Source organism: Adiantum capillus-veneris, chromosome 20, assembly GCF_014529385.1.
Source record: "Adiantum capillus-veneris isolate H3 chromosome 20, ASM1452938v2, whole genome shotgun sequence".
NCBI classification, from domain to species: Eukaryota; Viridiplantae; Streptophyta; class Polypodiopsida; order Polypodiales; family Pteridaceae; genus Adiantum; species Adiantum capillus-veneris.
In genome coordinates, this window is record NC_140950.1 from 21,769,779 (window position 1) to 21,782,856 (window position 13,078).

Here is a 13,078-nt window from a genome sequence, read left to right on the forward strand (position 1 = left end):
ATTTGCTATATAATTATGCATGCTATTTCTCTCTCTCTCCCTCTTGTAATAATTTTGCCTCCTTTTTGTCTACCAAAACTAGTAATAGGAATTAAAGACAAAGTAGAAGAACTCGTAACTATAATGAGTGAGCTAGGTCTCTTAAGAGAATAATTACTATTTTCTTTAAAGGATGACCTTAGCAATCCTTGAGAAACTTCCTAGGGTTAAAAATATATTGGGATTTTCCATTGTTCCATCCACCAAGCTTGTTACACAATACCCTAGAGTATTCAGAAGTAGCACCAAACTCAAATTTAAACCTAAACCCAACTAGTGCAAGATATGGCAAGCAGTAGCAGCACCCACAAAAGAATTGGTCAATGCTAATTTTTATCATGCATGCTGTGGATGCCAGCCTTAGTAGCATTGGCACCATTCACAAAGCGTGAGGACTTGAGGCCATAGTCATTATTTCTCAAAATACTACGGGGTCATTAAAAGGTGATCGCACGATGGGTGATCACTATGCAAGGGGACAACGAGTAGCAGAACATGTGGAGATGGCCTAGACTATTAAAAGACATTTTAAAAGCAAGGATCTTAGAATTAAGATATACAAATAACAAAATCTAAGCAAAAATAAAATATAAGATGGTTAATGTATGTGTATATAGCCCTAATTTAATAGTCACCCAACGTTTTGATTAAATGTCCCTTTAGTTTGGTGTAGTGGTAATATGTAGTCATGCTTGCTAGGATCCAAAATTTCATGTTTCATACATTTATGCTAGGCTATATAATTTTCCAAAAGTTTAATTATATTTTGAAAAAGTAGCACACACTTACTTATATAGTCATACAAGTTGATGCAAATTATGGCCTTGGAAAACACCTGTTAGCGGGTCGCCGCAACGGACGTCTTTAGCATAGCTTTCTGGCACTAACGTAATGTCAATACTCAGGGAAAGTGACTCGGATGGGGCACGGAGACTCTATGAGATTGTCAATCTCAAGAAGTGAACCTTAACAAGTAGACACAACAACTCTACAAGAAAACCAATACTCAATGCTCAGGGAAATCTACCTATGTCCTTTCTCACAGCTCTAGGTCATCATGCCATTTCAGCACTCGAATAGACTCGAAATGCAACGAAACTTTAGGAGGAGGTCTAGGACACCTGGGGGCACTATCCTAGCAAGTTTGGTCACAATCCACCAAGGTACCAAAATCACGATCCATCATGAAAAAGGTCATGAAAACTGCAATAGAATATACCAGAAATGTCGTCCTATGGTCTAAGAACACTCTCCTATGGTCAAACAACTATAAGAAATGATTTAAGCACTCAAATCTGCAATTATAGCTCACAGATGCGTAGTCGCGAACCACAACAAAACTGACAATGCTTACACTTGAATTAAAGAGCAAAGAGAGAGGAACACAATGCACATTTTGAAATCGAAAATGGATTACCCAATCATTAGCAGCGATGATTACAAGTTGGAGCAGCTCTTAGCTTGAGCGTACGTTTTTTGAGCTCCCTTTTCTTCTACTAATAAGCCACCCTTTCACATGAAGGTTATTGACCTTTATACCTAGGGCATTCTAACTGGCCAGTGGCCGATTTTCATGGACCTTTACAAATATCATTACAACATTACAACTCAGGGAATGAATGTTACTCTGGAATTGGGATTTACACAGAGTATTACTACACTAGCTTGAAAAACTAATAGAGTACAAATGTAGTGTCCGGCTTTGTGTCTGATCAGTTGGGCGCCCGTTTGATCTGTCATCAAACATTCCCCCCTTCCTAATTCGTGTCGTCCCTTGACACGACCTTGTGCAGTCTTGTCATAGGGTTGTCTTCAGCTTTGTCTTCAAGGTTGGTCTTCATCTTGGGAAGCACGTTGTCGTTGATGACGCTCCCCCCTTCCTTGAGTGATGCATATATGTCATGTTTTTGATACGTGATTTGATCTTTGATTATCGAGGCAACGTTTGTTCTTGTTGTGCATTCGCCTCTTGGTTTCCAATCTTAGTCGCCATAAAGATGGATGTGAAGTGTTTGATCGTGTAGAACTGATCCTCTTTGTGGCGTGGAATTTATGATGGATATGCTTTCAAGGTCCATTGCAATTTGAGTTGTCTGCAATAGGTCACCAATGTTGAAGCACTGTGTGAGCTACTTTTGATTGTTGTGGATAGCTCGCTTGCTGAATTTTTCATTGCTTGTTGTTGTGGGCCATTCTTTGACTTGCCATTGTTTGATGGAGCTTTATTGTCGCCCTTGAAGATAAAAGATGCTCTTGATAAGCATATGGAGACCTGCAGTGTTTGATCCAAGTCGTTGTCGATTGATTTGGGTAGCTACTTCCTTATTGTTGATGTAGAAGGAATATATACAAGAAGTTGATGATGAGGGTTTCTAGATTAGGGTCTTAAAACCTGGATGACCAAAGGGAAAAAACCCGGTGGGAAAAAAGTGCCTTTGGTATACACTCTTATTGGAGTTGAGCATTTGGACTTGAAGTACATGTCATGCAAGATGAGTGCTTGGGAGAAACAAAGGAAGAGTGCCTAATGCAAGTGCCAATTATGGGACACTCTATATGCTTATGAGAAATTTTCAAACAAAAGCATGCAGTGTAAAAGATGGAGTTGATGGGTGCTTCAAGGAACAAATGTAGCACATCTGACATCAAAAGACGTCTCAATAGCTTCCATGTTTCCAAGAAGGGTTTTTGATGTAGAAGCTTGTCCACTCATTCCTGACTGTGTTGAGTGCGTGAGTGTCTTTTAGACTTCCTCCTTCACTTACCACTATACTACAATGACTTCAACTCTTATGCTCATCTATACGAGCATGAGCAACACAACATAAATATGCTCAACTCTTCCAGCTTGAGCAGTACCTAGAATAACTAAGACGCTTAGACCATAGAGAATATTACATGAAGTTTTGGGACTAACGCCTTGCTCATTTAGTGGCTTAGTTGCCCGACTCTGACTTTTATGCCATGTATTTTTAATGGTGACTTGGACTTACCTGTTCAAGGCCAGAAACCCACTTCCATAAGTTTTGGAATTTAGGCCTCTTCCATTGTGTTGGTCTTTGGATGCCACCATTTTGTCTAGTAGGCTGGCATATTTTGGCTTCTCTTGACTTTCTTGTTGTATGTTGATACTTCTTTGTGAAACAAGTTCTTCAGCTGTTGTAGAGATTGATGGAGCTTTTGCTTTATCTCCCAAGAGAAACGATTGTTGATGTGTGTGGGTTCTTTGTGTTTGAGTTTCCATGAGCAATTTTGGAACCCATCTTGTTTTTGGTCCTTGTGTGATTGTCTTTGGCATTTTATCTTCTTCTATAATTTGATGGACATTAGGCTTCGGTATCCAAACATGATGATTTCGGTTGTAAAAGCCTTGCTTTTGTAATTGATGACAAGGTATCCATCTGTAGATTGCAACAGCCTTGGTTGTAATTGGCTTATGTTGGCTTTTGGTTGTAATTGCTTGCTTTGGGATAGAAGCTTGTGTTGCTTGATTTCTCTTCATTGTTCCAGATTGAACTACAATATTTGGTAACCATATTTGTGTGTTACCTTCATAAAATCCTTGTGCTTCGAGGAGCTTAACTGGAATCAACCGTTGATTCACTTGTTTGTGTTGGGTATCTTCATTGAAGTCTGATTTCGGTACCCAAACTTTTCGCGTTGCCCGCTTGGAAGGTCTTTTCGTTTGCCTTTTGTTGGTGTTATTTCGATTTCCTGAGTATTTTGTATTCCATTGATAGCACGTCTTTTTCCTTGTAGAAATCGTTGGTTGAGGTGGGTAGGTCCAGGCTGTTACTTTAGGCTTTCTGGCCCAAACATTAGTGTTTCCTTGGAAGTAGCCCTGAGCAGTGATTGACTCATTTGATACTACCCACCCTTTCACCTTTTGTTGATGTTGAACTTGTGCTTCATGTATCCAAACTGGGTCTTTGACTTTGATGTGATCTTTGGATACCAACACTTGGTTGACATTATTTGGCTTCTTTTGAATGCTTTTTTGTGATGGAAACTTTGGTGGATAGACTTTTTGCTTTGGTTTCCATTGCATTGTTGGTGATGTGGCTCTTGATGTAGAGGCTTCGTGGGAAATTTGATGGAATCTAGTTGAAGGTAAAGTCATCTTGCAAGGTTGATATGCTTCAATGTTTACCTTTGCTTTACCTTTTTCTGTGATGGTTGGTTGCTCCTTTTTTGCATTGAATTGAGGTGCTTTTGGGGCTTTGATGGTGTTGTTGTTGCAGCTTTTGATTGTTGTCAAAAGAAGACGTTCCTCCAGATTTCTGTCAAGACTAGACTCTCCTTGATGTGATGGGAGTCGATTATGTGGAACGTATCCTTATACTCCCCGGTACTCAATTTGAGTACAGCTTCTGCCACTCCGAAGCTAGGAATCGGCATTTTTGAACTTGTGTAAACTGTTTCTTCTAGCTCATTGTTTGGTGGCTTTCCCATCATGATCCACGTTCGATAAGTCATTATATTCTTTGTTGCTTCTAGATCTATCACAACTGAACATGTGATTTTGAGTCTTGTTTCTCTGCGTATGTTGAATTTGATCGTCGTAGAAGACAGTCGATCTTCTTCTCTGTCCCTGTTCTTGTCTTGATCTTGCGTTTGTTGAACATTTGGTGTTGAACTTGGAAACTTTGCTCCTTTGTCTACTTTTGTTTGCGCTTTTTCTGTAGTCAACTTCTTTGAAACAGCTTCTGGTGATTCTTCAGGTGTGTCGATGATGACATATTCTCGTTGTTGCTTTGCTTCCTTCATGTGCACTTTGGAATCATGCTCCATGACGTAGCTATTTGTTTCACCTTTTCTGCTTTCACACTCACAAACTTTGTTAGCTTCCTTCAACACCTTTATCGTAAACAAGGGAGTTACATCATACCCATCTTCATTGCAAAACTTACTAAGGGTAACCTCATTCAGGCAGGCATCAAGAGTCTCCAGTATTTGATCCCATCCAAAGGGTTCAAATAACTCCTCTGGAAAAGGTTCTGGTACATATGCCTCATCTTCTATTGAACGCTCTAGGACGCAATCTTTCTTTCCAAGACTTCCACTCTCAGGAGCTCCGTACATCCAAATATGCGCTTTGCTTTCCAAATCAGTTGTGGAGTTTAAGTCTTCCCCCAGGGTTCGCACTACATCTTTATAACTATGATCTTTGACACTGATTTTTGTTGTGACCTCTTTGTGTCTCAAGTAGATATAGTCATAGCCCCAGTCTTGTACCATTTTGAACTGACGCATGAATGGTCTGCCCATTATGATGTCAAAGTTGCTGCTCTTGTCAAAATTCATTATGGCAAAGGTGTGCTCATACTCGATGCCACACGAGGATACAATGATTTGTTCTAATATTCCAATCGGTTTCTCCGTGTATCCATCCGCTAATTGCAGTTTCATTCGAGTTTTCCTAAGAGCAGGCTCTCCCCATTTTTTCCATACCTCTTTGGTTGCAATGTCAATTCCTATCCCACTATCTAATATAGCAACCGTCTTTACCCCTTTGTACTCAAGTGGTAAGGTGGTGTTTCCTTCGTCTCCTCCACGGTAGTCATCCACCTTATTTACCGGTACTAGCTTTTTCTGTCGCTTCTTCTGCGAGGTGTCATCCATGTTTTTGTCTGCAAGTTGGTCATGAGAAGGGATTTTCAACCCCATGTTTTCCAGGTGTTTGCCCATTTGGCCCCATAGTTGCGGTCTAATTTTTAGTAGCTCTAAGAGATAAAGTGTGCATTTTACAGGAGAAGACATCAATTCATGCAAGCTCTTGGTATCCATCATTTTTGGTGTGGCTTTCCACTGAGAAGGTACCATTTTAACCTCAGATTTTGTCTTGTGTTCTCTTATGAAAGATGGAAAAGTCTTTAGAGAGCCTGGTTTACTCTCTTCAGATGTGACAGACCCGGCATCCCCATATAGAGATCTTATATCGCCTGGGAAAAATTTGTGATCCATGTTTATCTCAGGGATAGGTGCTGACTGTAAAGTAGCACTACCATCTTTTTGGTTTTTGATTGATTTCCACAAGGATTGTGGCCACCGTTCTTCTACCTCCGGAATAGGCATCACTGCTTGTGATCCCACCCCATCTGTGGTATTGGCTACATGCCTTGTATCTAAAGGTTCCTCAACTCCTGGCTCTTCCTCTTTGTTTACAATACCACGGCTCTCCATTTCCTCGACTTTTTCGCGGATTAGCACCTCCATTTTGGAAGCATCTAGAACTGGTTCCATAAGAGCTTCGGCCTTTTGGATGAGCTCCTTGCACATTTGCAACCTCTCTTTTTCATACCCTGGATGAGGGTACATTAGCCATCTATCCTCTTGGGTTTGGTTGGGTTCTAGACTAGCCTCATAAGCTTTCAAGATCGCATCCAAAGGTTCAACCACTTTGTCGACCAAGACTGAACCTCCCGAGTTAGTCTTTGACTCTTTAGGTCCCTTTGTGTTTTTGTTTCTTTCTTGCTCTTGTCTAAGATGCTCTCTTATTTGATTCCGTTCAATTTCCAAAGCTGCTTCTCCTTCAGTCTCTTCAATTTCATTTTGTCTGGTCTGCCTTTGCATGATCTTCTTCTGAAGCTTCTCACCAGTTTGTTCTCAAATTCTGTTTGAACAGGCAATGTGGATTTTTCAGATGGTTTGTTTTTGGAAGCTTCTTGAGCTTGAGCTTGCGTCATCATGTTTAAAAGAATTGCAGCTTCTACCTCGGATCCGCTTGAAGAAGGAATCACGCCTACAACATTCATTGTTACTTTCCCTTTCTAGTCTGAATTTTTAGCACAGTGTTGGCGTAGATGTTCTATACCACAACGTTCACAGAATACAAATAATTCGATTTGTGAACCCTTGTTTGGACAAATTTGTGCCCAATGATCACCTCCACATTCATAGCATGGACCTTCTTGTTTCATAGCTGGAGATCCATCCGATGGTTGTTCTTGCCTTGTGAGGATGTTCTTTGAACCATACTCTTGATGATTGGCTATGAACATGAGCGTATTTGTTTCCATGGAGTACTGATTTCTCTTGGGTTGTGGCATATACATTGGTTGAGCATAGTTGACTACTTCTCTACCATAGTTCAAAAGATGCGGTTGTTGAACTAGCACTTGTTGCGGTTGTGGTTGAGTGCTACACCATGGAGTTGGATGATCCCCTCCACAAATATTACATCTCCTCAATTGAGGTTGCCGTACATCTAGGTTTCGTTTGTAGCCTTGGTTTATTCTTCTAATCACCCCCTCGACCACTTGATCAATGATTGGTTCCCAAGGAGTTTGAACATCTCTTTTTGTTGTTGATTCGCTCTTTGGAGAAGAGGCACTACTAGCCGTTTTATCTGTATCTTCAATCACCTCTCCGTAGGCCTTGCAATTGTCAACTAGATATAGAGCTTCTCTAGCGACTTGCTCAAATGTTGTGCATCCTTTCAAATGTAGGTCCTTTTTGAAAGTTTCATTGTTCAATCCAAGAACTGACAATCTCTCATTTTGCGGTAACTCTCTCATAGGACATCTATCAATGTATTGTTTGAAGCAAAGCAAAGCTTCCTTCACTCTTTCATTCACTTTTTGATTGAAAGCGTAGATTTGGGACATTGTGTTGTGTTTGATTCCCCTTTTTGAGAATTCCTCTACAAACTCTTGTAAGAGTTGTGCTATGTTTGGAAAATCATATATATTTAGTGGTTGGAACCAGCTCAAAGCTGTTCCTTCCAATGTTAACCCAAATCCCTCATACTGAGTATGAAAATCCGCAATTCGTTCAGCTCTCAACACTTGTTTGAAGAGTGAGACATGAGCATATGGATCCCCTGACCCATCATATTTTGTCTTGACACATTGAGCCACTTGATATGGTTTTAATCGATGTGGTTCAGTCACCAATATTACCAATTCATGGTCTCTTGGAAAGACGTCTCTTGCTCTCTCCTCTCGCCTTGGAGAAAATCCCGGTGGAGGAATCCTCTCTAATGTGTATTGCGGCATCGTTTTTGGCTGACAGTAAGTAGAGATTAGAGTACCCTTGTATGTATATCTCTTGAGGTCAATGGGATCAACAAGTTTGTACTCACGTCCATACTTATCTACCATCAAAACTTGGACTCTGTGGGCATCTGTATATGTGAATGCATAGAGGTTCTTATGAGTGGTCAACTCTCTAGCATAGGGCTCTACACACCTGTACAAGATGTATGGCTCCCCGTTTGTGAATCTATATAAGCCATCATGTGTGTAATCTATATGCACTTTCATGGATTGATTGGCTTTGATGAATCTCACGTTTGGTTTGTTGATCAGAGGATGCCTTTCCTCTATGTATTCTCCCAATCCCGCAATTGTCGGCATTGCATTGTTTTCCATGTCTCTAAGTGGAGTAGAGAACCCTGGTGGTGGATGATTTGTCATGCTTAAGGATCACTAAACTCTCTCAAGATTGTCCTTGACAAGCCCACTTTGGCTTAGTGCAACTTATCCCTTTTTGCTCCTGATAAGGTCTCTCAAAAGTCAAAAATTTGTGACTTTTTTGGTTTTTGGAAACTATTCTTGGGGTACCCTAAAAGTTTGGGTTTAGAAATGCTATTGCCTGCAAGCATTCTTCCTAACTATACCTGACTCAATTTGGAGTTGTCTATCAAAAGTTAGAGCACTTTTAGTGAACTGCACTTGAAACAGCACTCAAAACAATCTCAGGACCAGAACACAGGAACTTTGGCTTGTATCTTGGCCTCTAGAAGGTATTTTTAGCTCAAACTTGAGATTTGGGATGTACTCAAGTATATCTACAAGATCACCGAGTCAGATACCCCCACTATGTTGAGAGGTACATGGATCGCGATCCATGTTCCCTATCAGATTTTTTTCTCCAAATTTTTACTATGTGGAGACAAGGTCATGTGCAAGATCTGTACCAATTTTTAGCAAATTCTGAGGTTGAGGTACATGGATCGCAATCCATATTCAACCACATCTAGACTTGATCTCTTGGAAACTTATTGCACTCTATGTCCACAAGCTAAATCTCTAATATTTTTGGATGTGGACTTGTTTTGATAAGTCAAATTGCCAACACAAGGTTTGCATTGCAGTTTTCAGTCTGTCACTGTTTTGTTCCCTTTTGACCCAAATTTGCTCTATTTTTTTCCAAAATTGAACTTGGGGATATGTTTTCTTCTGTAAGCACTACTGATCTGGAAAGTTTCACGTCAAGCTGTCACTATACATGGATCGCGATCCATGTTTGGAGCCCAAATTGAATTCTCTTGGTATCATCAGATTCACCATGCTTAGGAGGTCCTATGGTATCAATGTTTTTGAAAATGAACCTCTGGATTGAAAGTTAGGTCAGTTCTGGCACTTGCACAAAGTACTTTGCAGTTCAGGGCTTTTGGACAGATTTTTGATATCCAATTTCACTTTTGAAAAGACCACTAGATTCCTTATGATGTCCTCTAGCTATGGTGCAAGTTTGGTATCAATATATGACAAAGGAACATGGATCACGATCCATGTACCTATGTGTCACATGATAATGAAACTTGGCACACAGCTTCCCTTTGGTCTCCTGATCCCTACTATATGGTTTTTAGTTTTTGTGTGATTTGGACTTGTTTAGGTCATGCAAAAGTCAATTCACAGGTCTGTTTTAGGGTTTTCACCTTGAACAGGTTTTGGCTCTTTTCACCCACTTTTTGAACTTTTTTGACAAAATTTCTTTGGGGACTTTTGTTCACAATGGTCTCTGCTATAGGTTGGAAAAGTTTCTGTCTAAAATTTCTCAAGGGTACATGGATCGCGATCCATGTTCCACCACTTTTGGATCTAAATTTTTGGTGTGCTGATAGATTATAATGTTTGTAGATTGCTCACCAAGAATTTTTGAATTTGGATCAGTTTTGCCCAACCAAAACTGACTTCTACAGTCTGCTGCGACAGTTTTGACAATGTTCTATTTTTGGCTCTTTTGACCACTTTTTGCAACTTTTTTGCATATGGTTCTTTTGGGAAAGTTGTTTTTCTATGTGTCAGCTATCCACTGCTCAAATCTCAGCCAAAAAAAAATCAAAAAAAAATTATGAGGTAAATGGATCGCGATCCATGTTTGAAAGCCAAACTGACATTTCTTGGTACCATTAGAATCAGCATGTTTACTAGATGCTATGGTATCAAAAGTTTTGGATTTGGACAAGTTTGTCATTCAAAAGCAAGTTCTTATGTCTGTCCTGCGGTTTTTGGCTATCTGGCAGAATTTTGGTGTTTTGATCAACTTTTTTCAATTTTTTGCTACGGCCCCCTTTTGGCAAAGTTGTTCCAAATGATATCAGGGATGTACTTGTCAAATATCAATCCCAAATGTCAAAAAGGTACATGGATCGCGGTAGCATTTTTTCATGAATTTTGTTATGCAGGTTCTCTATCCCCTGTAGAACCCAAATCTCATCCCTTTTTGAATTTGGATCCCAAAATCTCAAGATTTGCCCAATTTTGTGTCTGAAATGCCTATATTTGTTGTCTTTGACCTAACAGCCAATTCTGATGTGATTTTTGAGTTTTTCTTTCACGCAAACTTGATCAGAGCAGTTTCCCAATGATGCTCACTGTAACCGGTCACTTTTCACCAAAAATGGTTTTTTGGGGTACATGGATCGCGATCCATGTTCCTCCACATATTCTTGCCAGACTTTCCAGGTTGCTTCTAGAGAGTCTGCTAATGCCCTTGATCCACAAATTTTTGAATTTGGATCACTTTTGAGGTCTCTACCATCAAATTTTCAAATTTTTACAGTTATGGTCATTTTTGCCAAAATATGGTTTTCACCATTTTTACCCTCTATCGTAGTTTCTACTTACCCTACTCCTAAGTACTGAAATGAAACATGAAACAAAAACAAATAAAATGGTACAAAATAAAGTCAAAACGGAAAACGGTACATCACTCTGAAAGCATAGAGAAAATCAAAGAATGAAATGCTTTTGGCTATCTCACTCACAACCCTCTTTACTTCTCAAGAATAGATCTAGCAAGTCCTCGACTTCTAAACTCTATCAAGCACTAAACACCGTGTCTAGCTGCTTCGCTGCTAAGGTGTAAATGGAATGGAAGGACAAATATTTAGAAAAAGAACGCTCTAAATACGCACTACGTCACTCACCATCTAAGGATCATATCCCCGGCAGCGGTGCCAATGTTAGGGGGTCGCCGCCACGGACGTCCTCAACATAGCTTTCTGGCACTAACATAATGTCAATACTCATGGAAAGTGACTCGGATGGGGCACGGAGACTCTATGAGATCATCAATCTCAAGAAGTGAACCTTCACAAGCAGACACAACAACTCTACAAGCAAACCAATACTCAATGATCGGGGAAATCTGCCTATGTCCTTCTCACAGCTCTAGGTCATCACGCCATTTTGTCACTCGAACGGACGCGAAATGCAATGAAAATTTAGGAGGAGTTCTAAGACACCTAGGGGCACTATCCTAGAAAGTTTGGTCACAATCCAACAAGGTACCAAAATCATGATCAATCATGAAAAAGGTCATGAAAATTGCAACAGAACATGCCAGAAATGTCGTCTTATGGTCTAAGAACACTCTCCTATGGTCAAAACGACTATAAATAATGATTTAAGCCCTCAAATATGCAATTATAGCTCACAGACGCATAGTCGCAAACCACAACAAAACTGACAATGCTTACACTTGAATTAAAGATCAAAGAGAGAGGAACACAATGCACATTTCGAAATCGAAAACAGATTACCCAATCATTAGCAGCGATGATTACAAGTTGGAGTAGCTCGTAGCTTGAGCGTACGTTTTTTGAGCTCCCTTCTTCTTATAAAGATAAGCCTCCCTTTCACATTAAGGTTATTGACCTTTATACCTAGGGCATTCTATATGGCCAGTGGCCGGTTTACATGGACCTTTAATTACAAATATCATTACAGAACAACTCAGAGAATGACTGTTACTCTGGAATTGGGATTTACACTGAGTATTACTACACTAGCTTGAAAAACTAATAGAGTACAAATGTAGTGTCCGGCTTCGTGTCTGACCAGTTGGGCGCCCGTTTGATCTGTCATCAAACAACACCCTTACCTAAATCAAGGTTTGTGTTGCATGGGACAATTTTTTGTGCTACTTAAGGGACACTTTTGCATCACTATAGGTGTTGGTATGGTCACATCACATGAATAGAATCTTTAGCGACACCAAATATGTTGTTTAAACATTGTATATGAATCATACTAGTGACTAACATTGTACCGTTTAAGGGACACCACACAATTTATTGGCTAGGCATTGCTTAAGGAATGTATAACATTCTATAATCACTTAAGGGACTCTAGGAAGTCTTTTTTCCCAAATCATTCACAAGATTCTCAAATGTTAACTCTCTCTCTCTCTCTCTCTCTCTCTCTCTCTCTCTCTCTCTCTCTCACACACACACACACACACACACACACACACACACACACATCACGCATCCACACAATATATACAAACACATAAATCGTGCATACAATACATATCCATACATCAATCATATGTAAATCACACATACAACAACACAAAAAACACATGGATTAGGAGCGGATGATGTACACTTGGGATCTTTTACATACACTACAACAAAAGGTGGTGGATGAGCAAAGCATTGTGAGCAAATAAAATCAAAATTATCAATAACATGGTATGTCTTTTTTGTATTTGATACTATTATATAGATAGGTAAAAATATTTGAACCACACTAATTATGGATGATCAAAAATAAACTTGAAACTGTAAAAATAGACAAGAACTGGCTAAACCAAACAAAATATATAGATTAAAATTGTGTATGTATGTATACAGATACAGTGCCAATGTGTGTAAATGATCAATTTAGATCTAAAATAAAACAAAATGCCATCTAATATTGATGGAAACTATCACTTTCAGAACAGCCATCTTGAGAAGCTGTCTCTCAGTACACGAAGGCATCTAATGTAAGCACATAGGAGAAGCATTATTCTTGTC